Raw genomic sequence first — 25417 nt, forward strand, 5'->3', positions numbered from 1 at the left:
TACCTAGGTTTTAAAGATCTAAGCAGGTAATTTTTTCAAAGTTTATCCAGATTTTCTGAATCTTCTTATAAAGGAAAAATATCTTATGCCTGCATAAATGAAAAGAGACCAAGATTACTGACTTATTCATTTAGCAAATACATAGCGAGCCCCTATCCTCCACTAGGCATTGTGCTAGATACTAAGGATATAGTAGTGATAAGATACATAATCCTTTACCTCACAGGCTCTGCTCCTAGTGGGGAGACAAAAGAAAAGCAGAAAAAGACGACAACACAATGGGCTGAAATGACCATAATACAGGTATGTGCCAGGTACTGAGAGAAGATGAAGGCTTCACGAATGTATTTGAAACTCAGACTTGATAGGTGAATAGCGATCAGCCCTGATGGAGATTTGGACTCTGGCCATGAAGTGTTTGGAACTGCCTTGGGATACAGAAGTGTTTTTGTACAATTCCTCACTCTGCAAGCTTGTGTTTTAGTTGGGGGATGCAAGCTAGAATGTCTAAAATATCCATTAATAATACAAGACATCTTATGAGTAAGTGCTAAATTGCATGGAACAGCATAAAAGTACAATAGCAATTGAGAGTTGAAGCGAATGAACAGAGTGTGGTGGGTAGTCAGCGGGAAGGAGGGATGGAAGTTAAATGTTTAAAATAAGCAGAACCTGGCTAAATGAGGAAGAGGGGATGTTGAGGGGACTGAGTATTTTCGGTGACCAACTGAAGCAGGGATAATGTCCACAAGCTCTTGACTCCGAAAGAGACTGGCCTCGATAAAATCAGTGCTAAAAATAGCGGGAGAGAAAGGTCTATTGGAAGCTTTGGGCAAAAATGTAGTTTTGAGAAGACAGGAAGAAATAAGAATACAGTTATCTGGGCGGGGTGCAGTGGCTCACGCCTGTAATCTCAGCACTTTGGGGGGCCAATGTGGTTGGATCACTTGAGGTCAGGAGTTAAGAGACTAACCTCGCCAACATGGTGAAACCCCGTCTCTACTAAAAATAGAAAAATTAGCTGGGTATAGTGGCTCGCGCCTGTAGTCCCAGCTACTCGGAAGGCTGAGGCAGGAGAATTGCTTGAACCCAGGAGGTGAAGGTTGCGGGCAGCCGAGATCATGTCATGTCACTCCAGCCTGGGTGACAGAGTGAGACTCCATCATCCTGATAATAGGTGATTTGTGAAGAGCACAACATAATCTGAGGTGAGTAAGTGAAAAAAGACCAAATGCATTAAATAAATCATTGCTGTAGACAATTTTAAAAAATTCCATTAATATAATTTGATTCCAAAATAATTGGTATTCATGCCACACTGAAGTGAAGAGGTTGCACCGTACTTTAAAAATGAATTGATATTTTCAAGTAAATAATTCCAGTTTATTATTTAATAAGGGTACCTACCTTACTGTGTATCTGACACTGTGAATAAAAGCATCTACGACTGATCATCACCTCTCTAGTTTTCAGTCTAATAGAGGAGGCAAGGAGTAAATGAAATTATCACACAATGACCCCTACATTTAACAACTAGATAAGAATTCCAAATCAGAAGCAATCACTAGGAGAGTTCATCATAAATGATGCTGGCCTAGGAGTAGAAGAAATTGAGGAAGGTTTTATTCTGATTAAGTGAGATTTAAAGGGAGCTGAAAAATAAATAAATGTTGCTGAGGCAAAAGGCAGGTACGTGTTGTGGACTGCGTAAGGAAGAAGCATCCAGGCTAAAGAAGTAGCATGTACAAATCCCTGGGCAGTAGGGAGAACAGAATATTCTAGCTTGTGAATTTATTTGAAATGTGCAAGATACATTTGGAGTAGTCACTAATGGTCTCAAATTCCTACTGCTGAAGTAAAATTTCAGCTTCACAGACAAGAACACATGGTTTTATTATTCAGATGTAAAATCTGTACATCTGGCACAAGCAATATAAGTAGGTAGGGTATAAATAATTTGAAAATGCTAGACCATTTTTAAAATTATATGTTTCTCTGCCTGAAAATAGTACATCTTTTTTTCTTTCTACCTGGAGACAAAAGAAAGATAACTTATACATCTAAAGTCTTGGGTAGAAATAGATTTGGTCTTAAAATTAAACACACATAGTTAGGATTATTTGATCTAGATTAAATAACCATTCCTATGTTGATTAATGTAGCTCTTACGTAAACTTCATCTCCTTTTCCTTCCTCTGTTCCATTTATTTGCTTTTTTGGTAAACTTGCTTATTTTTGAATGTGATTTAAATACTGTTTTTAGCAATCATGAAAACAAATGTTAAAATTGTTTTTGATTAAAAACTTACATTTTGTTCTGCTGCTTATAAACTTATGAGATCAAAATTTTAATCTTCTATCTTGAACCCAGATGGCTGTTTTTTAGCAACATGGGAAGGAAATATTTATGAATACAAACTTTGTGCAAGGCACTGTGCCAGGCACCACTGTGGGGAATATCACCCCATTTTCATCAAGTTGCTCATAGTCTAGATGGGAAGCCTAAACTTAAATTATATATGTAATTATATATCCTATAGAGATGAATATTACGTATGAAATAAAAATGAAAAGAGAAAAACTTATCTGGGGAAGAAGTTGGTCTGTAGTGTTCTGTATGAGAGCTTCATGGATAAGAAAGCACTAGAGTTGGATCTTGAATTAGATTAGATTGGGATACAAGACACCTATTAAATTAGTAGATGGGGTATTTATCCATGTCTATTAAATGTCAGAGTCCATATTTCCACCTAGTGTGCTATATTTTCTTCCTAATGGCATTTTTTAATACCATGATCAGTTTTGATAGAATTCTTCTATTATAACTACAATGTGTTTTTGTTTGTTTTTCAGGAATTTTACTTTAACAGAAGATATTGGTGAGGGCTTGAACACTGAGGAATTAATGAGAGATCAGGTAACCATCAACCTAAAAGAGCTTAGAGATCAAGCTAAAGGAGCTTGGTTATTGTCATTCTTTCAAGCCTTATTTTCATGAGATAATTTCTTCCAAGGGGCATTAAGATTTGACTTTCTTAATCAGGTCATGATGTGGCCTGCTTGCTTATATGAGAGGTTTTTAGTGCAAAGTGAATTAAGTTAATAGAAGAGCATGCTGCTGCTTGAACTTATGAAAAGTTTAGCTTTTAATTTGAACAAGAGTATTTTACTAGAGACAATGGTGATTTTAGACTATGCTGATTATTTACATATTTGAGGAAAAGTGAGTAGATGGTAGTTTTGCCATTTTGAGAAGACACAAATGTATATGTAGTCTAGTTTCAGAGTGAATTCCTTTAAGAAACAGTGAAAGAGAAACTGATATAGAAAATACAATTAAGGCCTAATTATATATGTACTTAATGGATAGGTGAAGGGATTAAGGAAAGAGAGAGAGAAAAACAGAGAGAGAGAAAAACAGAGACCATGTGCATTTCAAGTGTAAACTGGCTATTGTTTTAGGGATTTGTGAAAGGATGTTTGGAAATCAACTTTATCACTTGAATATGAGAAAGGATGCCAATAGAAATATAATACTTCGCAAAATTATTTTTGCACGTGGTGATAATCATCAGTAAGATTTACTTTTGATCCAATAAAACAGCAGAATAGTGTATCTTACAAATATGCTATTTTCTTCATGACATGATAAATTCTGTGAATTTTCGCAAAGTATCTCTCTCAAAAAACTGTGAGGTTTTAAGATTAGATAAGGTAAGTAAGATAATACAAGGAAGAAAAGAAAGAAATGAGAGCTAATAAAAATTAAATCATCAATTTTCACACTCGAATATTGTTGGTCTTCACATGTAATGCCATGAATGATTAAATACATGAATAAAAATGCTATTGTGATCATTTCTCAATATTCACAAAAGACAGTTACAACAATCAAAATTTAATCTATGCTTAATACTACAATATTATTAGTACTTAGATTTTGAATATGATTCTTAACATGTTGAATGTTTTAAGAAAGGGCTTTATCACAAATGATGACAAAACTATTCATGACAGAATAATCTGAGATTATGGGAAGTTTCCTTATTTGTTCTTGTCTGTTAACTGTTGTTCAATTAATTTGTTAACCTGAGGCTGAACATTAACTTCATATCTACTTGATAATAATGTTTAAAAATATATAATAACAGAAATTGAACACATTTTTACTAGACACTAGGAACTATTTTAAACCCAGGCGTTACTTTAATTCTCACACTATTTGTACAACATACAACATGTCTATTGTAGTATAATCAGTAATTTCATAAATAAGAAACATAAAGCTTAAGAATTTAACACCTTTGAGGCAGTTAAGATGGTAAGTCATTGAGCTAGAGTTTGAACCCAGATCCCCCAAAATTTTAGCCATCAGGTTATACTGCCATCCATAGAAAGGACCACAAATAACCTACTCAGTAACTACAGAGGTCCCAGTAACTGGGTTACAGAACTTCAGAGAACCACTTACTAACTGAGCTAGTCATTTATTCTCTCTAAACTTCATGCTAATTATCTGTAATGCAGCATTCGTGTTAGTACTTACAACCTCTTAGGTCTGAAGTAATAATTTAATAATGTAATGCACAGAGGTAGTTTAATAGTTTAATTTCTATTATGCATGACCCTAAGTAAGTGAGCATTAAAATAGCTTTTATTATTATTCTTAGATTCATATATCTATGTTTATAAAACTGGGTACCTTAGATTTGTGTGGCACAGCAGAGCTTTCAAAATGTTTTCATACATAAAATATTCATACATATGTTATTTAACATTTTATGTATGTTTAATTAAGATAGGCTTAACATCCGCAATTTTAAGGCTTAGGAATGACATATAAAATTCAGGTGCTGCAACTCAACTATCTTTTGGGGAAAAAAACACAGAATACACTTTTTTTTTAGGTTTGAGATTCAGTTCTGAAGAGTTTGCTGCTTTACCTACTGAATTCATTCACTTGAAATATGGCTTTCTTTCTATGATTCTGTGGAATTGGGAACCTCTGTTTTTATTCTAACAATGTAATACATTTCTAAATTAATATTATATGGACTTCTTTCCCCATCAAAAATTGCCCCCAATCAGAATAAATACACATCTCCCATACTTTGCCTACAATTTTACTTATCCCATTTGAGGAATGTATCTATTTTAAGAAAAACAAGAAACATAACCTGATTGTGTTTCTTGGGGTCAGAATTGCATTCTTTGAGGATTCTCTGATCACAGTAGGTTCTCGATGAATTTTGCTAAAATTGTTGAACATAATTTGAGTAGCTACAAGCTTGGGAGCTAACTATATAAAATTATATCCATGCCATCAAATGACTTGCAATTTTATTGGTTAGAATTCTGTTTGAAACAGCTTTTTTTCCAAGACTTTGATAAATGTAATGAATCTTTTTAGAAAATATAGAGAAATGTAGATTATCGTAACAAATGCCAAGATACTAATCTTGATTTTCTTAATTGTCTTCATTGCCAAAAAATTATTGCTTCCATGAAGCTATGCATGTCCATCTAATTCAAGTTTCTGTATGTTTCCTAAAATGTGTACATTTCTATTCAATGTATAATATTAAATTTGGATTTTATTCTTTACATAGTGTTATACTGTACCTATTAATTTTTTTCATTTTATTTTTGAGATTAGCCATGTTAATGGACATAGATCTATTTCACTTTAATTGTTGAATAGTATTACATGATTGTAAAATATTGTATTTTGTTTATTCCCCTGGTAATGGGAACAAAATGAACAATAATAAACAATGTTTAATAATATATTCGTGTACAGGTCTCCTTGCTGACGTAAGTAGGAGTAGTTCTAACAAATATACTTTTGAGTGAAATTGCTGGATTGAAGGGTGTATGTGTTTTCAACTACTTTGGTGTCAGACTCCTTTTGCTCACATTCCATATTCATAGTCAGAAAATCCAAACTGTTGTACCTGTGAAAAATGTCTAGGCATGACTCTTTTTATCATTTCTACTTGTCACTGTGGTCTGGACATCCTCTTGATAAGTTACTGCACCAGCAAACTAACTGGCCTCTTTGCATCCACCCTTCCTCCTATAGACCATCTCCCACACAGCAGCCCAGGGGATACTTCTAGAACTTAATTCAGATCCTATTACTTTTCTGTCCCAAGCCCCATAAGGGCCACTAATTCATTGAGAGTAAAAGACAAAGATGTTATAATAATTTACAGCCCATAGCCACAACTCAAGATTGCTTTGTTTACTTGTTTTCCTTTTTCTTCTTCTCTAAACGGTACATGGAGACTTTCCCTCCACCTTCATCCCCATTTCTGACAATGGGAATCATGAGTCCTTCCTCTCTTCCTGAGGGCGTGGTATTTTGTGGTCCCTATTTAATGTGGGTTTGGTTTCCCATGGGGTTCCCAGCCCCACATGGCAGGCACTGACTTTGACTTTCCTCCTTCTGCCCAGCAGAGCAACAAACCTCAAAGCTCGGTTTACTTAGATTAGCAGATACTCAGGGAAAAAACAGTTAAATGCTCCTGTGATCTTTATTTTGCTGGGTTTCCACTCTGTTTTATAGTAAAGCTGGTTATTCCCACCAATCCTGTCAACACTTGGCCTCTTAAAGAGTTTTATCTTTAATTTTTTTAAAATCACCCTTGCTTACTAAACTTACTTTTTAAAGACAAAAAAAAACCATCATGAACATATTCTTTATCAATAAATGAATATAATAGTCCCAATAATTTTAAACAACCATAAACCATTTGCTTCTCCAGAAAATCAAGGGCTCTAGTCTCCGAGAGGGAGAGTGATCCACTCTGGTTGAACACATCAAATACTGAATTTTTATTATTTTAACTGTCATTTTAGTAGTTCCTAGATCTGCAGAAGCTTGTCAGAAATGAAAATGTTATGTGATTATTACATTATTTAGTGCCTTGTGTGAATAAATGTTTTCATTTTCCCCTATTTGGACTATCTAAATAGTCTAGAACACTTGTAGCATCTGTTTGAATTTTCGATAGCCTTGGAAAGACAGAGCACCAAAATGACATTTTGATGGCAACATAAATAAAGACACAAATAAGTATCTACTTTAGATAGCTTTCCTTTTATATTTTTATTTAACTGGAAAGATATGAAAACAAAAATGTAAAAATCTCCCATAAATTTCTCACTAAAAAAATATTAAACACAACAAGAAAAGTGGTGTTATTTCTTTTTTGGCCTTCCCATTCTAACACCAAGAGAAAACAGCTGCTAATAACATGCTACATGTTTCTGGATTTCTTCATGCATGTTTACATATACTTTTTATAAAACTTAGATCATATTACATAAACTATCCTGCATACTGCTTTTTTTCACTTTAAGCGGTTATGGTAGTAAATGCATACATTTAATTTTTCAAATTATGAATAGTACAGTAATACTAGAATAAGTATTAGACATATGTGGAATTAGAATAAGACATATGTCAGCACAAAAATAATTAATACACACAGATGGAATTACAACTTAAAAACCATTTTATAAATTATTTTCAGTTAATATTATTTTTGTTTTATTCTCAGAAATATTTACTATGGAAAATGCAGATGTCCTCTTTTTTTTCAACTAATAATATAAGGGCTATATTTATATAGTCGTGTTTGTTTATAATATCATTTGGATAATCTGGTATTATGAATACACCTCCACTTACTTTAGTCCCTATAGTCAATTTTTTTCATTTCCTATCATAATTTAGTAATATGCATTTACATAAAAGATTTCCATATACCTTAACATATAAAACTACAGTATGTGAAAATGATCACTGTAAAGTTTTTCCATAATGTATTAATTGGTCATAGCAAAATCATTCCTACTCCTTTGCCTCAGAAAATGATTAGAAGTGAGAGTTTAGACCTGCAGCATCCAGTATGGTCACCAGGAGCCATGTGTGGTATTTGGGAATGTGAAATGGGGCAAGTTCAAACTGAGTAGTGTAATAAGAGTAAAATACACATTGGATTTCGATGACTTAGTATGAAGGAAAGGAATATTAATATCTCATGAATCATGTCATATTGATTTTATTTGAAATGAAAATATTTTTGAACACTAGGCAAATAAAATATATTTTGAAAATTATCTTAATCTTTAATTTAATTGGATTTATTTTTGAAACGTGGCTACTAGAAAATCAACAATGCATTTGTGGCCCACTTTGTATTACTTTGGACAGTGCTAGTACAATTTTTAAAATTAATATACCTCTTGTCTTTGAGACATAAAAATGCAAAGTCAACAAAGAAGGGTGTAACCTACTGAAGCAATTTACTGACCTAGATGTGGCCAAGAACTTTTCCAGGGACCCAGGGAACCTACTGCAGATTCCAGAATCAGGAAAGTGAAAACTTGCACAGCTGATAGCACACACTTCTATATTCTTTCATTTTGTTCCCTATGTGATCCTTAAGAACAAGCTAATTGAACAGATATACAGGGGCTATGCAACTGAAAATTTCTGCACTTCACTTGTATGCAAAAAGGATGAATGACAAGTAAGAAAACTTAAGTATTTATTCACTGAAAACCAAAACTGCTTCTGGGTCATGCATAGATTGAATCCAGTTTTCTGGATTCAAAGATGGTCTTAGACTGTTTGGGGTGTTATAACAAAATTCCTTAGACTGGGTAATTTACAAAAAAATAGATATTTATTACTTACAGTTCTGGAGGCTGGGAAGTCCAAGATCAAGTTACCAGCAGATTGAGTGTTTGGTGAGAGTCAGTTGCTCTAAACAGCACCTCACATGGCAGAAGGGCAAAAGGTCTCCCTCAATCCTCTTTTATTAGGTCAGAAATCATATTCAGGAGGGAAGAGCTCTTCCCTCCTGACCTAATCACCTCCTAAAAGTTTCATTTATTAATACTGTCACTTGAGGATTAAGTGTTAATCTATAAATTTTAGGGGACAAGCATTAAAATCACAGCATTCTGTCCCTGGCCCCCTAAAGTTAACATCCTTCTTATTTGCAAAATACATTTACTTCATTCAAATACTCCAAAAGTCTTATCTTATTCCAGCATCAACTTTAAAGTCTAAGTCCAAACATGCATCTAAATATCATCTAAATAAGATATAAGTGAAATTTAAGGTTGTGATTCATTCTGAAGCAAATTTCTTCCCAGCTGTGAGCTTGGGAAATCAAACAAGTGATGTGTTTCCAAAATACAATGGTGAAACAGACATACATAGACATTCCCATTTCAAAAGTGAGAAAAAGTAAGAAAGCAAGAGGTACCTGATCTCAAGAAAGTCCAAAATCCAACAGGGCAAACAACAGGCCCAGGAGAACTGTGGAGGGAAGAATATTCCCAAGACAAGAGACCAGTAGAGCTACCAGTGTGCAACTCCTGCTTGGGAGAGATGCAGGAGTGTGACTTCCATGTATCAGAGCTTCTGTATGAGCTGTGCCCAGCAAAACCATGGGGACATTGCTGCCTGGAGCCTTGAGGGCCCATTTACCACCCCGGTTTCTTTGGAAGGTTGAGACATCAAGTGGGAGATTATTCTTAAGCTTCAAGTCTCTCTGGAGTATTATTTGAAACCTAAGTGGAGATAATTATGTGCCTAGGGCTTGTGTACTCTGCATGCCAGCAGAAATAGCACCTTTCAAACACTACCGAGGTACATTAGCTGTGCCCTCTGGAGGGGCAGCTGGAAGTGCACTTCTACCTGCTGAAGTCACAGGTAGGGTAGACCTTTCAAATGACTCTGCCTCTGAAGACCCTGGAATTCTGGGCCTGTGATGGGAAAGGTAGTCCTGAAGCTCTCTGAAAGGCCTTACAGTCATTCTGGGTTTGTTTGCTTTTGTTTTTTGAGACAGAGTCTCGCTCTGTAGCCCATGCCGGAATGCAGTAGCACAATTCTACAATCTTGGCTCTCTGCAACCTCTGCCTCCCAGGTTCAAGTGATTCTCATGCTTCAGCCTCATGAGTAGCTGGGACCACAGGCATGTGCCACCGCACCTGGCTAATTTTTTGTATTTTTAGTAGAGACAGGGTTTACCATGTTGGCCAGGCTGGTCTTGAATTCCTGGCCTCAACTGATCTGCCTGCCTCAGCCTCCCAAAGTGCTGGAATTAAAGGTGTGAGCCACCGTGCCTGGCCCAGGGTCATTCTTTTATTTTTTCTTGAGGAGCAGCACCTAGATTCTTTCTATTCATGCAAATCTCCTTATTCAAGAGTTGTTCGCAAGGTTTGCTTGGCCATATCCTTGGTGTTCTCTCTGAAACTCCCTTTTTCATATTTTACAATATGGTCAGGCTAAGAATTTTTGAAATCTTAAATACTGATTCCTTTTGATTATAAATTCCATTTTTAATTTGTTCTCTCTTCTTCCATTTTACTGTAAATAATCAAGAGAGGCCACTCCATACCCTCAACCTCTCAACACCTTGCTTAGATATTTATTCTGCTAACTATCCAATTTCATCACTTCCACAAAGCACTAGAGCACTAACACGACTCAACCAAGTTCATTGCCACTTTATAAAAAGGATGGCCTTTCCTTCAGTTTCCAATAACATGTTCCTTAGTTGCAGCTGAAACTTCACCAGAACAGTCTTCACTATCCACATTCCTACCAACATTCTGATCATGACCACTCAAGCAATCTCTTAAGACTAAGACTTTCTCTATAGCTCTCTTCTGAGCCTTCACCCAAATCGCCCTTAACGCTCCATTCATGATGATATAGGCTTTTTCTAGTATGTACCTCCAGCCTCTACCAATTAACCAGTTCCAATGCCACTCCACATTTTAAGATATTTCTTACAGCAAATACAGTACCCCCATTTCTTTGTACCAATTTCTGTCTTAGTCCATTTTGGCTGTTATAGCAAAATACCTTCAACTTGGTAATTTATAAACAATAAAAACTTACTGCTCACAGTTCTGAAGACTGGAAAGGCCAAATCAAAGCACCAGCAGATTCAGAGTCTGGTAAGGGTCTGCTTCTCCTAGACAGTGCCTTATAGCTGTGTTCACACATGGTGGAAGGGCAAAAGATCTCCCTCAAGCCTCTTTGATAAGGACACTACCCCCTTTATGAGGGCAGAGACTTCATAATCTAATCACTTCCTAAAGGCCCTACCTCTTAATACTGCCACATCAGAGATTAGGTTTCAATTTAAAATTGTGGAAGAATAAGCACTCTGAACACAGCAAAAATGTTCATATAAGTGTCACTGGAATTCCTTATGAATCAAAGAGAGATTTCAAACAAGTTTTAGTTTTCATTATAATATAGCTTACTGTTTCCTCAATATTGAAAATTAACTACCCAAAGAGTTGATACATAAAATATCTTCAGAAATCAGAGTATTCGGTTAGTTCACTTTGTTTCCAAACAAATTGAATAACAGGTGTGTCCAATTATTTAGAATATTTTTAAATTTAGCTTTGGAGAGAAGAAGAGCAGTTTAAGAAAACCTAACATCTGATAATACAAGTATTTGAATTCATAGCTCTCCTTGGTTAGATGACTTTTACAAACTGCTTACATTTCTCGATCTCTGCTCTTCAGATAAAAAAGTCAAGTTTGTACTAGAACAGCAAAAATGCTGTGGTTATAAAGTGTTCTGTAGTACAAAATCTTAAAGAAATGCAACTAAGAATGTAAACTGTAGAAATGGAAGAAGGCTTAGGTAACAGTCAAGTATCCTCATCCAGAGGTCCTCCCCGGGAATTTCCAGGGATTACAAAGGATTCCATTTTGAAAGTTTTCTGTATTGAGCTTATCTGAGTGGCAGTATAAGCTCTCAGTATCAAATAAAAATTGAGCCCTGAATGAAGCATTTGCCATTTGTCATTCCTAGCAGTGCTGTGTCTTTTAATGCAGTTTATCATTTTAAAATATGACATTGCTGATTAAGTTTTATCATTATAAATATCAAGAAAAATATTCACCCATCATCTGCACACCTAACCCCCTCTTTCCCATTGGTTATTCTAGGCGTCCACGATCGTCCTATAGATACCTAGTGAAGGGGGTAAATTTTAGGTAACAATGCTTGCCACATGGTCCTCTATATTGAACCTAAGCTGACTGTACCCGAAACAAATGTAACTCAGAGGCAACAACAAAACAAATAGATCGACCAGTGCCATTATGTTCTGATATCACACCAAAATATGAATTTAGCCTATGAGCTTTCTTCTCTTGAGAATATGAACTCAGAATTAATAACAAAATGAACATATTTTAAGTGGAAAACTATGATGTAGAGACGAGCCCTGAGGTGGGGTAGAGAATATAGAAGGGTTTTTTAAAAAGTGAATAGATAAGATAAAAATAGAAGGGAAGATCTCATGAGAGAAACATTAAGCTGTGATCAATTTTATTTGGAGTAACACTTTCTTCCATTATATTGAAAACAAAAGGTACCATGAATAAAGTATGCATCACCAATTATGTTGCTCATTAATAATCACACAATTGTAAGATGAGCATATATTTTGGATTTGGCCCTACCTTTTACTGTATATAAATCTGCATTTCTTGTGAAATAGGGACAAAAATACAGTTGCTATGGGATTCCATTGGAAATCAAATGAAATAATGTAGGCAAAGAATCTTTTGACTACATTATTTCTAAAATTCTAAATAGAGTTCTAAAAAGACTTTTAGAATATATTAATAGTCAATTCTCAACAAACAATCTTATTAAATACCTTGCTTTTCATTGTAAAACATTTTGGCATTACTCAAATTTGAACAGGAAGATAAATTCTGAGTCTACAGAATGTGTGTCATAATCCACAGAGATAGACCACGATATTTTAAAAGATAGTAAATTTTTAAGGAAATCAGATCTTAGCTGAAAAAAATTTTGCCTCTGTTGAAATTCTCTAATTCTCTTAATGAATTTCACCTGCAACAAAGTAGGTGGCAGTATACTGAGCAGAACAATAAAACTGTTTTATGTCACCACTTTTCAGTAGTGGACTTTTGACTATGTTTAATAAGTAATTTCTTACCAAAAAATGATGTTATAGTAATAGAATATGATAACCAGAAATGTGGCTTATACTACACAAAAAACTATTTCTCAGGTTTAAGCAGTTCTATTGTTCAAAATAAATACACGAAAACATGATATAAATCAAGCTTTTTTGATGTTCAAAAATAGTTTTTGACTGAAGGAGTGATAATATTCAGCCCTTATTACTGATGTAATTATAAACATCCTTGAAACATTCATATGAAGATGATCACAGGAAAATAAGGCATAGTACAAAGCTTGAGCTTGGGCAAGAAACATCACAATGTGAGACAGCTAGTGCCTTAAAAGTGATGCCACAGTGAACACTCTGGGGAATGAAACAGTTCAAATGTTCAAAAATTCAGAAAAGAAATTATGCCTCACCTATGTGAAGCCCTATATGTCCTTTTTGACACAGCACAAGAAAATTCTAAGGGGATTGGGAATTGGTGCAGAAGGAAAGGAGGAAGGAAATTAATGCTTTTTCACCTTCTCCCACTTTATCACTGGGCTAGGGGATGACTCATGTATATCTTCTTGAAATATCCATTGTCATCAATAAAATGAATTTGAAGTAAATGTAAAGTTTTATCAATAAAGCAATATTGAAATTAGAATCGCACTGATTTCCTGTGATTATTTTCAAGATGCTGAATAATCTAGATGAACGGAAGAAAAAAATGTCAATGAGTTCACCCTTAAATATATTCAGAGAGAAACTTTCAAGAAACCAGACTCAATAAAAAAAAGTAATGAAACATGAGACTAACATAATACAGGATAACTAAAAACTCATCCAGTTCTCAAAAGGTTCACATATGAGGAATACTGTTCACCTGCCTGATGGTGCATTTCCTTTCTGCTTACTCTACGAGCATGAAATCAACCAAGCAAGACAAACGTGTGTTTTTTATATTGTGTGCTTAATAAGCAGTGATCCGTCCTAGTCACTTACAAACTCTAGTTGAGCAGATCGGATCCCAGTCTTCCAAATGTTTACAAATGGTGACAACACTGGTAGAATTAAGCTCCACTGGATACATCACATCTTTTTGTATATAATACATGTTTCTGGATTTCTTTATGCATGTTTACATGTACTTTTTATAAAACTTATGTCATGTTGCATAAGCTATACTGGGTACTGCTTTTTTTTTCACCTTTCAGGGCTATTATAGTAAATGAATATATTTAAGTAATTTTTCAAATTATGAATTGTACAGCAATACTAGAATAAGAATGAGACATATGTGGGATTAGAAGATGACATACATCAGCACAAAGAAAAAATAATACCCAAAGATGGAATTACAATTTAAAAACTGCTTTATAAATTATTTTCAGATAATATTATTTTTGTTTTCTTCTCAGAAATATTTACTGTGGAAAATGCAGATGGTGCAGGTTGGTGAAAGAGTAATTGCGGTTTTTGCATTGCTGAAATTTGCTGTTTGATATTGGAACACATTCTTAAATGTGGTTATGTTTACAGCATTTTAATGTGTATTTCTCACTTTTTTTTTTGCTAATGACTTATTACTTGTTGTTTATTTTATATTTATTTTAGACTATGGAAATGATGTTAGACAAAAAGCAAATCTGAGCGATTTTTTCTCTCTCTTTTTTTTTTTTGAGACAGAGTCTTGCTATGTCATCAGGCTGGAGTGCAGTGGCATGATCTTGGCTCACTGCAACCTCTAACTCCCTGGTACAAGCGATTCTCCTGCCTCAGCCTCCTGAGTAGCTGGACTACAGGCGCCCGCCACTACGCTCAGCTAATTTTTGTATTTTTAGTAGAGACAGGTTTCACCATGTTGGCCAGGATGGTCTCGATCTCCTGACCTCGTGATCTGCCCGCCTCAGCCCCCCAAACTGCTGGGATTACAGGCATGAGCCACCGTGCCCGGCCGCGATTTTCTTATTTGAGTTCAAAATGGGTAATAAAGCAGCGGAGACAACTCACAACATCAACAACACATTTAGCCCAGGAACTGCTAAGCAACGTACAGTGCAGTGGTTGGTCAAGAAGTTTTGAAAAGGAGGAGAGCCTTGAAGATGAGGTGTGTAGTGGCAGGCCATTGGAAGTTGACAACAACCAATTGAGTGCAGTCGTTGACGGGGATCATCTTACAGTTACACAAGAAGTTGCTGAAGAATTCAACATCTACCATTCTATGGTCATTCAGCATTTGAAGCAAATTGGAAAGGTGAAAAAGCTCCATAATTGGGTGCCTCATGAGCCGAGCGAAAATCAAAGAAATCATTGTCTTGAAGTGTTGTCTTCTCTTATTCTGTGCAACAACAATAAACCATTTCTCGATCAGATGTGACATGAGTGGCCAGGTGTGGTGGCTCATGCCTGTAATCCCAACACTTTGGGAGGCCATGGTGGCTGGATCACCTCATGTCAGGAGTTCGAGACCAGCCTGACCAATATGGCGAAACCCCATCTCTACTAAAAATACAAAAATTAGCCGTGTGCAGTGGTGTGCACCTGTAGTCCCTCCCAGCTACTCAGGAGGCTGAGACAGGAGAATTGCTTGAACCCAGGAGGTGGAGGTTGCAATAAGCCGAGATCGTGCCACTGCACTCCAGCCTGGGCGACAGAATGAGACTCTGTCTCAAAAGAAAAAACAAACAAAAAAACAACTAAAAAAAAAATGTGACATGTGATGAAAAGTGGATTTTATACGGCAATCAGCAACGACCAGCTCAGTGGTTAAACCAACAAGAGGCTCCAAAGTACGTCTCAAAGCCAAACTTGCACCAAGAAAAGGTCATAGTCCCTGTTTGCTGGTCTGCTGCCTGTCTGATCCACTACAGTTTCTGAATCCCGGTGAAGCCACTATATCTGAAAAGTACGCACAACAGATTGATGAAACGCACTGAAAACTGCAATGCCCGCAGCTGGCATTGGTCAACAGAAAGGGCCCAATTCTTCTCCACGACTATGCCCGACCACACGTTCGTTGCACAACCAATGTTTCAAAAGTTGAATGAATTGGGTTACAAAGTTTTGCCTCATCCACCATATTCACATGACATCTCGCCAACTGAATACCACTTCTTCAAGTATCGAGACAACTTTTGTTAGGAAAAATGCTTCCATGACCAGCAGGATGCCAAGCATGCTTTCCAAGAGGTCGTCAAGTCCCAAAGAATGATTTTTACACTACAAGAATAAACAAACTTATTTCTCGCTGGCAAAAAGGTGTAGATTGTAATGGTTGCTATTTTGACTAATAAAGATGTGTTTGAGCCTAGTTATAATGATTTAAAATTCACGGTCCAACCGCAATTACATTTGCACCAACCTAATAAACTGATGTCATGTATGGACAGTCTGTAAGGGAAGAATGCTCCTCTGAGGCGCCACAACACAAGTCATTTACATTAGAGCTCAGAGACATCTACTAAATACAATTAATGTTTGACTTATGTTTCATAAGTTTTTTTTTAAAAATTACAAAACAAAAATATAACAAAATTAAATAACTATGCAAGGCATACCTGAAGTCATGAAATAATCTCAGGAGAAAGAAAGAGTAAAGGGTAAAGGCAACAACAGCATAGGTGATTTAAGGCACTTCTTTTTCCTAAACATGCTTGTCTTCCAATCTTTTAATCATTGTTCTGGCATGTAGCCCAAGCTAAAGAATAATGTTTTGAACAGTTCTCTGCAGCTATCTGAGTGCTCTAGGTGGATGGTGAAGGGGTTAAAATGTGCTATTCCTGCATATTGACTACTTAAGTTAAAGACACTTGAAAAACAGCAGATGTGAAAAGATCACGTTGACCTTGTGCTGTTTCTCAAAAGCAGAACAAGAAATTCCCATGTGAAAGGTGCTCTTCCTATGTTAGAAAGAGGCAACGTCCTTATCCTCAAGGGCAGGAAGTCGAAACTGAGAGAATTCTATGCAGACATTGCTAATATAACTCTGAAGTCTCCATATATAATATAGTTGCTTCTTCACTTTTACTACTCTTTGTCTTATTCACTATTATATAAGTAATAGATTCTAACTGTTTCTTTAGGTCTTTTTTTTTTTTTTTTTTAACGAGGGCTCCCATGCCATATAAAACTTACATTTTGCTTTTCTCTTGTTAATCTAATTTTTGTAAATTTAATTCTCAGACCCAATCGGAATGCTAAGAGGATAGAGGTAGAGTTGTTCTGATCCTACAAAAGAGAGATGTGATACTACTAGGTGTTACGATTCACAGACCAGTTAACATTAATACATGTCTGCGTCTCCATATGTTTAAAGTACATTCATTCTCATTAAAAGAATAAACATATAGCCATATGGAATATTTAGCATCCTGAATGTTAGAAACAGAAAGACAAAAATTTGTACTTTTAAGGATGGAGAAATGTTAGATTGTATTATTGAAGCAATGTTTCTATTGTCTATTAACATGGCAATTTTTGGGGGAAGAGTAACTATTTTTCTTTTTATTTTTTTTGGAAAGTCCTTGAAAGAGACTTACAGAGACTCAGGTAAACACTTAAATGTTGTGTTTGAGGCTGGCATGAAAACCCTTTTGCACTATGGTCATTTAAAGTAAGACTGTTTCTAAATATTAACCAGAGTCATTTTCGAGATTATTTAACTCTGTGGCTAAATGTGCTATGAGAAATGAAACTTCTGACTCTTAGGCTGCAGTGTTAATGGGCTGATTCCTTTCCCTTACAGCATATTGTGGATATTCTGTTCACATGTGTTATGAAGAATAATGATAGCTTTATGCAATATATATTTTTGTAATCTGGGAAAATGTATATTACGTTATATCACATTTGATTTCTCATATAAATTACTGTAGCCCTTTGAAAAAACTTTGAAAATCCATCTGTGGAGTTCACTATATTAGTCATGGCTTTTAGTGTTCTTTATTTGTATTTTTTTGACAATAATGAAATTACTTAATGTCATTTCAAGTTCATCCCATTACATATACACATGAACTCAGAGCTGGGGTAATTCACTTATGTAGCTCAACATCTCCTTTGTTACAGATGGTAAAAGTGCAGATTTCTCCCTCCAGGAAAGAAACTCTTTCATAAAATAATTGGATATTCTGCTCATCTTTTTCTCTTACTGATGCTTTTGTATTGTTATTACACCCTGTCAGATTAGTAATTAGCATGCAACCTCCATATGACATAAATGCATTTCTCTTGCTTTCTTAAAAGCCCCTTTAGCGACTCAAAGCATACTATAACTCCAGCTGGTCAAAAAGAGAGGAAATAAATAATATAACAGGAACAACTGCAAGAGCAAGTGCAGCATCAGGTTGGTGCATTTCTTTTGATCAAAAGGTCGAATTGCAACTGGTCTTTGAAGAGTGTGCTGGTGACAGTGTGCAACCTTTGCAGTAAGTATTTTTTTCATTACTTTTTAATAACTAATTGAATTAATAGCCTCAGTCACAATCTGAGGGAGGAAATTAGCTGAAGAAAGAGAAAACCCTGTGACAAACCTTCTGAAAAAGAGAAAAATAAAAGGGTTAATCCATAGGTCAACCTTAAGAGGGACTAAAGATTCCAAAAAAACTGACCAAAGAGTCTATGCCTAGTAGAGTCAGTTTGAAATTATGTAGATTATAAATGGGATTACAGGAACAAATTGCTAATTCATACCCATATAGGGAGGAAAATTCAGCCTGCTTGGATTATCTTTTTCAAAAGGAAAATAATTCAAAAAGCAATAATCAAGGTGAAAGTATTCTGTGAAATTTCTATACTGAATAGAATTGGTTATTTAATTTGCAAAGTTCAGTGCAAAATGAAAGTGCAAGTTTGCTTATTCAAAGTTTTTAAGAATTTCAAATTGTCAAAATAGTGACAGCAGAGCCTTAAACTGGTTGGGGGAGGGGAATGCAGTGAGGATAGGTGTGGATAATGGGGAGTGGGGTTCTAAGTGGGACTATACAGGTTGCATGTCTATGAATCTGGTCTTGCTCCTGCAGGTAGCTCCTGGACTGGCCCTAGACTGCTGTCAAATTAAACCAGCACTGTAAAGAAGAGAGCAAGTTGAATGAAGTTGAATGAAGGGGCATCTTAATTCCAATTCTGGCTCTAATGCTGACTGTAAGTATGACCCTGGATGAGTTATTCACTCTCTCAGTCTCAGTCTCCTCCTCCACAAAGCAGGGATCACAATAAATGAATAGCACTTTTCAAAGAACCCACCATATATACTGAGTGTTCAACAAATACTGTGTTCATCATCTAACATCATAACACATTGAGCATCCATTGAAGCAGAAGTAGTTTGCACCTGGATATTTCTGTTTCTTTTGTTTGCTATCCTACTGGTGTTTTATTTAAATCTAGTGTGGCAATGTGAAAAAAAATTACTGCTCTTCTGCTATTTAGTTAGCATTTTTATGCTTTTTAAAAAATATTGCAATAAAATTAATAAAATTTGAGTTCAGTCTTTCCTATTTAACTAATATTATCTAAAAATAACTACCTCCCAGGATCACATTATACAGCAACATATAATAAGCTACCCAGGGGCAGCTATCTGAATTGTTGAGAAAATTCTACAAAGAAAGTACCTTCCTCTGGACATCATACCTATTCATATTGCCAGTGTCAGGGATGCTTACCATGGTTATAATAACATGATACTGATCATCAGTACACAGCAAATGAACATACTTCCTCAATTCTAATAAAGCATCAATTGGAACACACGGGCCATAAAAATGACTAATAGCCTTTAGATGGGGAAAAAAACAATTAAAATGCCATCATATTACATGTACAAATGAATTTAAAAATGCAGTCTGATTCCCAAAATACTAAGCTATATTATACACATGTTAGTACTGAGGAAGTATGTCAGGACATTCCATTGACCTATGATATAATTATTAAGTTTTGTTCATTTACTGACCTTATGAAAGTTTGTTCTTTTATTTACTTATATATATTTTTATATATATAATATATCCCATTTATATATATATTTCCCTATATATCCTATACATATAAGTATTTCGTATATGTGCCTCTCTCCATATGTATAATGTAGATAACATCAATAACATTCTTCTGACTTGTTTTGATAATGGAAATTATTCCTTCCTTTATTCATTCTAAAGATATTTATTGAGTACCTTCTATGTGCCAGGCACTTTTTTAGTAATTTGGGATAGGAGAAAAATCCCTGTCCCATGGAGCTTACATTCTATTAGGGAAGATTCAATAAACAAAATGAGTAAATAAAGTAAGAACTTGGTAATGACAAGCAATGTAGATAACTTTTCTCTTTTAAAGGAAATCTGGAATTCTGAAATTTGATTTTAAATAGGTGCTCAAAGATGATATGATATAGAATTCTTCCTTTGATATGCTAATATAAAGGGTGACTCCCCTGTACTATGACCTAGATTGTATATATCATGATCTTTTTGTTTGATAAGTGTCCACTGTCAGTCTTTTATTGTCCTGGGCATTTAAAATAAATCAAAAAATACTAAATCATGGTTGCACATTACAAAATATGAATTGAGAATAAAGAACAATACATCTAGACACTGGACAAGACATTTCATTAAGTGCTAAATTATTAGGTACAGTCATAAGTGTTGACTACATTGGGAGAAGAATATAGGCAATTCCTAGCAGATCCTGGGAGGCGCACCTCTTCTTAGAGTTAGGGGGAGAGACATGCTTTGATTAGGCGTGTGTATCCAGCTCACCTAGCAAACATCGAGAACCTCTAGGGATTGCTTATCTTTGATTCCCAACACCTTGTCTGGGATGTGGAGACATAAAAGATAATCAATAAAGAATTACAGAATGAAAGCACGACTCCTTCATTCCTTCAATCCATCTCTCATGGGATGGGGAGAACTTTTATAAGGAGGAGGTTCTTATTTTTAAGCAGATTATAATTATTTCTGAAAATTGTGTTATTTCTATAAGATTCTGTTCATATATTGACAAATCTATATCTACATTCTCTCAGATTATTGGGGGATATTATTCAAATTCTTCTTTAATGAAAGGAGCTTTATCCTTAATGTTTTGTTACAGCCTATACTGCTTTTGTTGAAATGTACTGTAATGAATATATTATAAAGAGATAGATCTGTAATTTAACCTTGGAGGAAATAAGTTTTAGGTAGTACTAAGTTGTTCTACATTTCAGGCTGATTGCATATGCAGGACAGTAGAGAGTAATTGCTCTAATATGCATAGCTTAAGGTCACAAGTGTAGTACGAATTTCATTTTGTTTTACTGGTTTGTTCTCAAATACTACTTTAAGTTCACTTATACTGAATTTTCACGTTTGGATACTAGGATCTAATTATTTGCAGTATAGCTAGCAGTACTGCATCAAATACAAATTATTGTGTTTTTCGCCCCACATAACTCCATGTTCTGATTAAAATTCAGCTACACTAATAAGATATCATAGCCAAACTAGCTCACATGCTCACAATTGTGTTTTTTAAAAAACTCAGAGTGAAAATACTATTTCGGTAAAAGGAATGTGATTGACTTTTACTGAAATAGTAGTTCAGACTTTTGTTGTTATATAGCTGAATAATATAACCTTGAATATATTTAAATGATTCATGACTCTTAATTTTTCATCCAGCAGCATTTTAAGCATCACATGATAAAATATACATTTTGGGTTAACTCATTAAATAGTGTTTGCATAATTAAATAGGTAAATTAGCATCAATAGAGTTGGTGCCATCCTTATGAAAATAAAAGCACAATAAACTATACAACAAAAAGTATGTTTAGGCTTTTAAATAATACATGTTGTGGTTACTCCCCTCTGCAATCAAGTGGTATTTATGACTTACAGATACAAGGTAGGCTCTGTTTTAGATCATTCCTGTTCTTGACTGACTACTTTCTCTGAGCTGCTTCTTTCACAGCTCTAGGCTCTGGGCTGGAGGGATGTAGCCATAAACAAAATGCTGAAAGTCTTTGCCTTTCTATAGATTGTGTTTTGGCAGAAGAAACAGATGAAAATAGATGAATAAATACATTATTAAAATTGCAAATAGTGGTAAATACCATGAAAAGAAACAAGGTAATGGGGAGGAATGGGGAAACGGGGAGTATTCTAGAGACTCTGGTCAAAGAAGTTATTTCAAAGGAGATAAGGTAACGTATTGGCAGACATCTTGAGGACAAGACTTTGGAAGGTATTTGAAAATCTATAAAAAGACTTCTAGGAGAAGGAACAAGTACAAAGATCCTGGGTAAGGCATGAACTTGGTATGTTTAAAAAGCAAGAAGATCAGGATGACTGGAACTTGGTGTTCAAGGAAAAAATACCAGGGGAAGAGATCAGAGAGTAGACAGAATGGCAAGGATCAACTTCCAGAAGGCCATGTAGGCTGTGGTAAGGAGTTTGGATTTTATCCTAAGTGTGATAGAAGGCTACTGATGAGTGTTGACTAAGTTAACAATATGGGTTCTTTTATAGTTTAAGAACACTCTAGTTTCTTCAGGGCACAGATGAAAAAGGGGAGACAAGGCTGTTGCTGGACTATAGGAAAGTGATGAAATAGAATGTCCCATGATGCCTAGGGTGGAACTGTGAGACACACCACATGACTGTGCCATTTAGATATCCCAGTGTTTGGTTGAGTGTGACAGTAAGATAGACAAAGTTGTCTGGTGATGTTGGCCATGTCCAAAAAACCCATTAACTGACACAAGTGAAAAGAAACAATCATATTTCAAGGTTAATCACTGGTCTACTTTTAGGCAGTTGTAAAACTCGCAATTATTTAAGCATAGTCTGTACATCTGAAAATAGGAAGAAATATTTTGACCTGTGGCCATTTTTAATTTTTGAGGAAAATAGATATACTATATAAATAAACAAAGATTAAGTCTAGATATATTATTTGAAAGACATAATAAAGGCTTGCAATCACTGCTGTAGTGACTGTACACTTATGAATTCACTAAACAGCAGCTCTGAGTAATACTCGTTGCATAAAATGATGGCTACATTTTTGAGTGTCAGTTACCAGACACTGTTAGGTGATGTGCTTTATCTCATTTACTCTTGGTCACTCTATGTCATATGGACATTATTATCACCTGTGTTTTTAAAGTTGAGGACATTTTAGGCACAGAATTTTAATTTACTTACCCTTAGTAAGTCACAGAGCCAATAACTGATAAAGTTGGGACTTCAGCCTAGGTTTTTCTTCTTTTTTTTTGAGACGGAGTCTCACGCTGTCGCCCAGGCTGGAGTGCAGTGGTGCGATCTCGGCTCACTGCAAGCTCTGCCTCCCGCGTTCATGCCATTCTCCTGCCTCAGCCTCCCAAGTAGCTGGGACTACAGGCGACTGCCACCACATGTAGTTAATTTTGTGTATTTTTAGTAGAGATGGGGTTTCACCATGTTAGCCAGGATAGTCTTGATCTCCTGACCTCGTGATCCGCCCGCCTCAGCCTCTCAAAGTGCTGGGATTACAGGCATGAGCCACTGCACCCGGCCGGTTATTTTACTCTTAATCACTGTCCACCAGTGTATAATATTTATTTATTTATTTACTTAAGGTTTTTGAGACAGGGTCTCTCTCTCTCTCTTGCCCAGGCTGGAGTGCAGTGACACAATCAAGGCTCACTGCAGCTTCAACTTCCAGGGATGAAGACATCCCCATGTCTCAGCCTCCCAAATAGCTGGGACTACAGGTGCACACCACCACACCTGGCTAATTTTTTAAAACGTTTTCTGTAAAGGTGGGGTCTCCCAATGTTGCCTAGGCTGTTCTTGAACTCCCGGATTAAAACAATCCTCCCTCCTGGGGCTTCCAAAGTGCTGGGATTCCAGGCATCAGCCACGGCACCCCACCAGCACCAGTGGTTAATTTAGTGAAAAACACACCAACCCAGTTTCTTTTAAGAGTTAAAAATAACCAGCTGATGAAGACTTTTCCTATTCCATTGGTTGTTTTGAAATACAGACACAGCACCTGTGCAGTAGCAATAAGCAGCAAGAAGGCAGTTTATAAAACAGATATGTCCCTCTGCAGGACGTAGACTGGCCCTTTTAAAGTCAGCAAGCCAATACAACCACCAAGGATGTAAATACACTAAGTGACAGCATAATTAATCCTCCGTTACACAATCAATGAGGAATAATAACGTTTCTTGGGATAATGGAATATAGTAGACGGAGCCTGAATTTTCCCTGAGCACAGATGTTGAGTCGTCATTTGATGAATCCTCCCTGGAGGGGAACCGTAACAAATACACAGAGCCTCTCAAGGACAGCCAGAGTTGTAAATTGTGGGCTACAAAAATAATGATATAAATATTGTGCCAGCATTTATAATTTATCTGTTGGACTCACAGGTGAGAAATGAGGTTTAGCTGGCAGGTCTAATGTGAACTACTGTTGGCAAACCCATGCTGTATACTAAACCATTGCTTTCTGTATTTCATTTAGTTTAAAAACATAAAATAAAGCTCAGAAAAAGGAAATTCCTTTGGAAAAATGGAGTCATGGACACAGATTTTTGTAATGTGACATTATAAAGTTATTGAAGTGTTAGTAAATTTAGTTTTTCTTGACGTGTAATGGGGAAATTTAGGCACTTAGAGCATTGAGGGAAATCATAACATCGAGAAACAATTCTGTTTAAAAACATGCAAAATTGCACAGGTGTTTTTTTTTTGGTTGGTTGGGTTTTTACTGTAACTTAACATCAGAAAGTCAAAATCATTAACTGAAGAAGGATATCATTGTGAGACAGTGAGGGGCTGTGAAAAGAATATAGTTGTTCAGTCTCAAAAGCTGTTTCCTAATCTCAGCTGTGCCTTAAATCCCAGTGATCTTGGGCAAGTTCCATAGTGCCCCAGGGCCTATAGATAGTTGTGGCAGTCCTTGCTAAATAAGACTCATGAATATAAAGTGAGGTATGTGTAAGAGAAAGCAGTATTGCTTTGAGCTTTAAGATGTCCGCCATTCCCAGCTGGGCTGCACTAGCAAACTCTTTTGTTTCCATGTACCTCAGTTTCCCCATCTTGTCAATGGGGATAATAACACCTTTGTGAGTTTTTGAGGATTAATGGAAATGTGATACATGTCAAGTTCTGGGTACTGTGTCTTAGAGAAATAAGAGCTCAATAATTGTTAGCACTGTACATTTACTGTATTTCCTCAAGGTAGTCAACTATCAGTAAATGTTTTTTGAATAAAAAATAAATATGGTCAGAGGTTCTACTGAATATTTATTAGATTCCTATTTAGGACTATAGCTTGCTATAGTTTATAGATTTATGCCAACTGATGATATGATGAATAAGCCATGATAAGACAAGTAGCTATTTCTGTCTGAGAATATCAGACAAGCATACATGGAAATATTTAAAGGCCACCCT

General features: G+C 35.7%; 1 long non-coding RNA gene across 1 annotated transcript; it reads left to right on the plus strand.

Moving 5' to 3' along the window:
- Window positions 1-248: 248 nt before the first annotated feature.
- Window positions 249-19219, plus strand: LOC129486053 (uncharacterized). Its single transcript, XR_008658844.2, has 4 exons — window positions 249-368; window positions 2854-2917; window positions 18226-18407; window positions 19002-19219. It is a non-coding gene; the product is annotated as an uncharacterized lncRNA (long non-coding RNA).
- The last annotated feature ends 6198 nt before the right edge of the window (window positions 19220-25417 follow it).

The sequence above is a fragment of the Symphalangus syndactylus genome, chromosome 7 (assembly GCF_028878055.3).
Source record: "Symphalangus syndactylus isolate Jambi chromosome 7, NHGRI_mSymSyn1-v2.1_pri, whole genome shotgun sequence".
Taxonomy (NCBI): Eukaryota; Metazoa; Chordata; class Mammalia; order Primates; family Hylobatidae; genus Symphalangus; species Symphalangus syndactylus.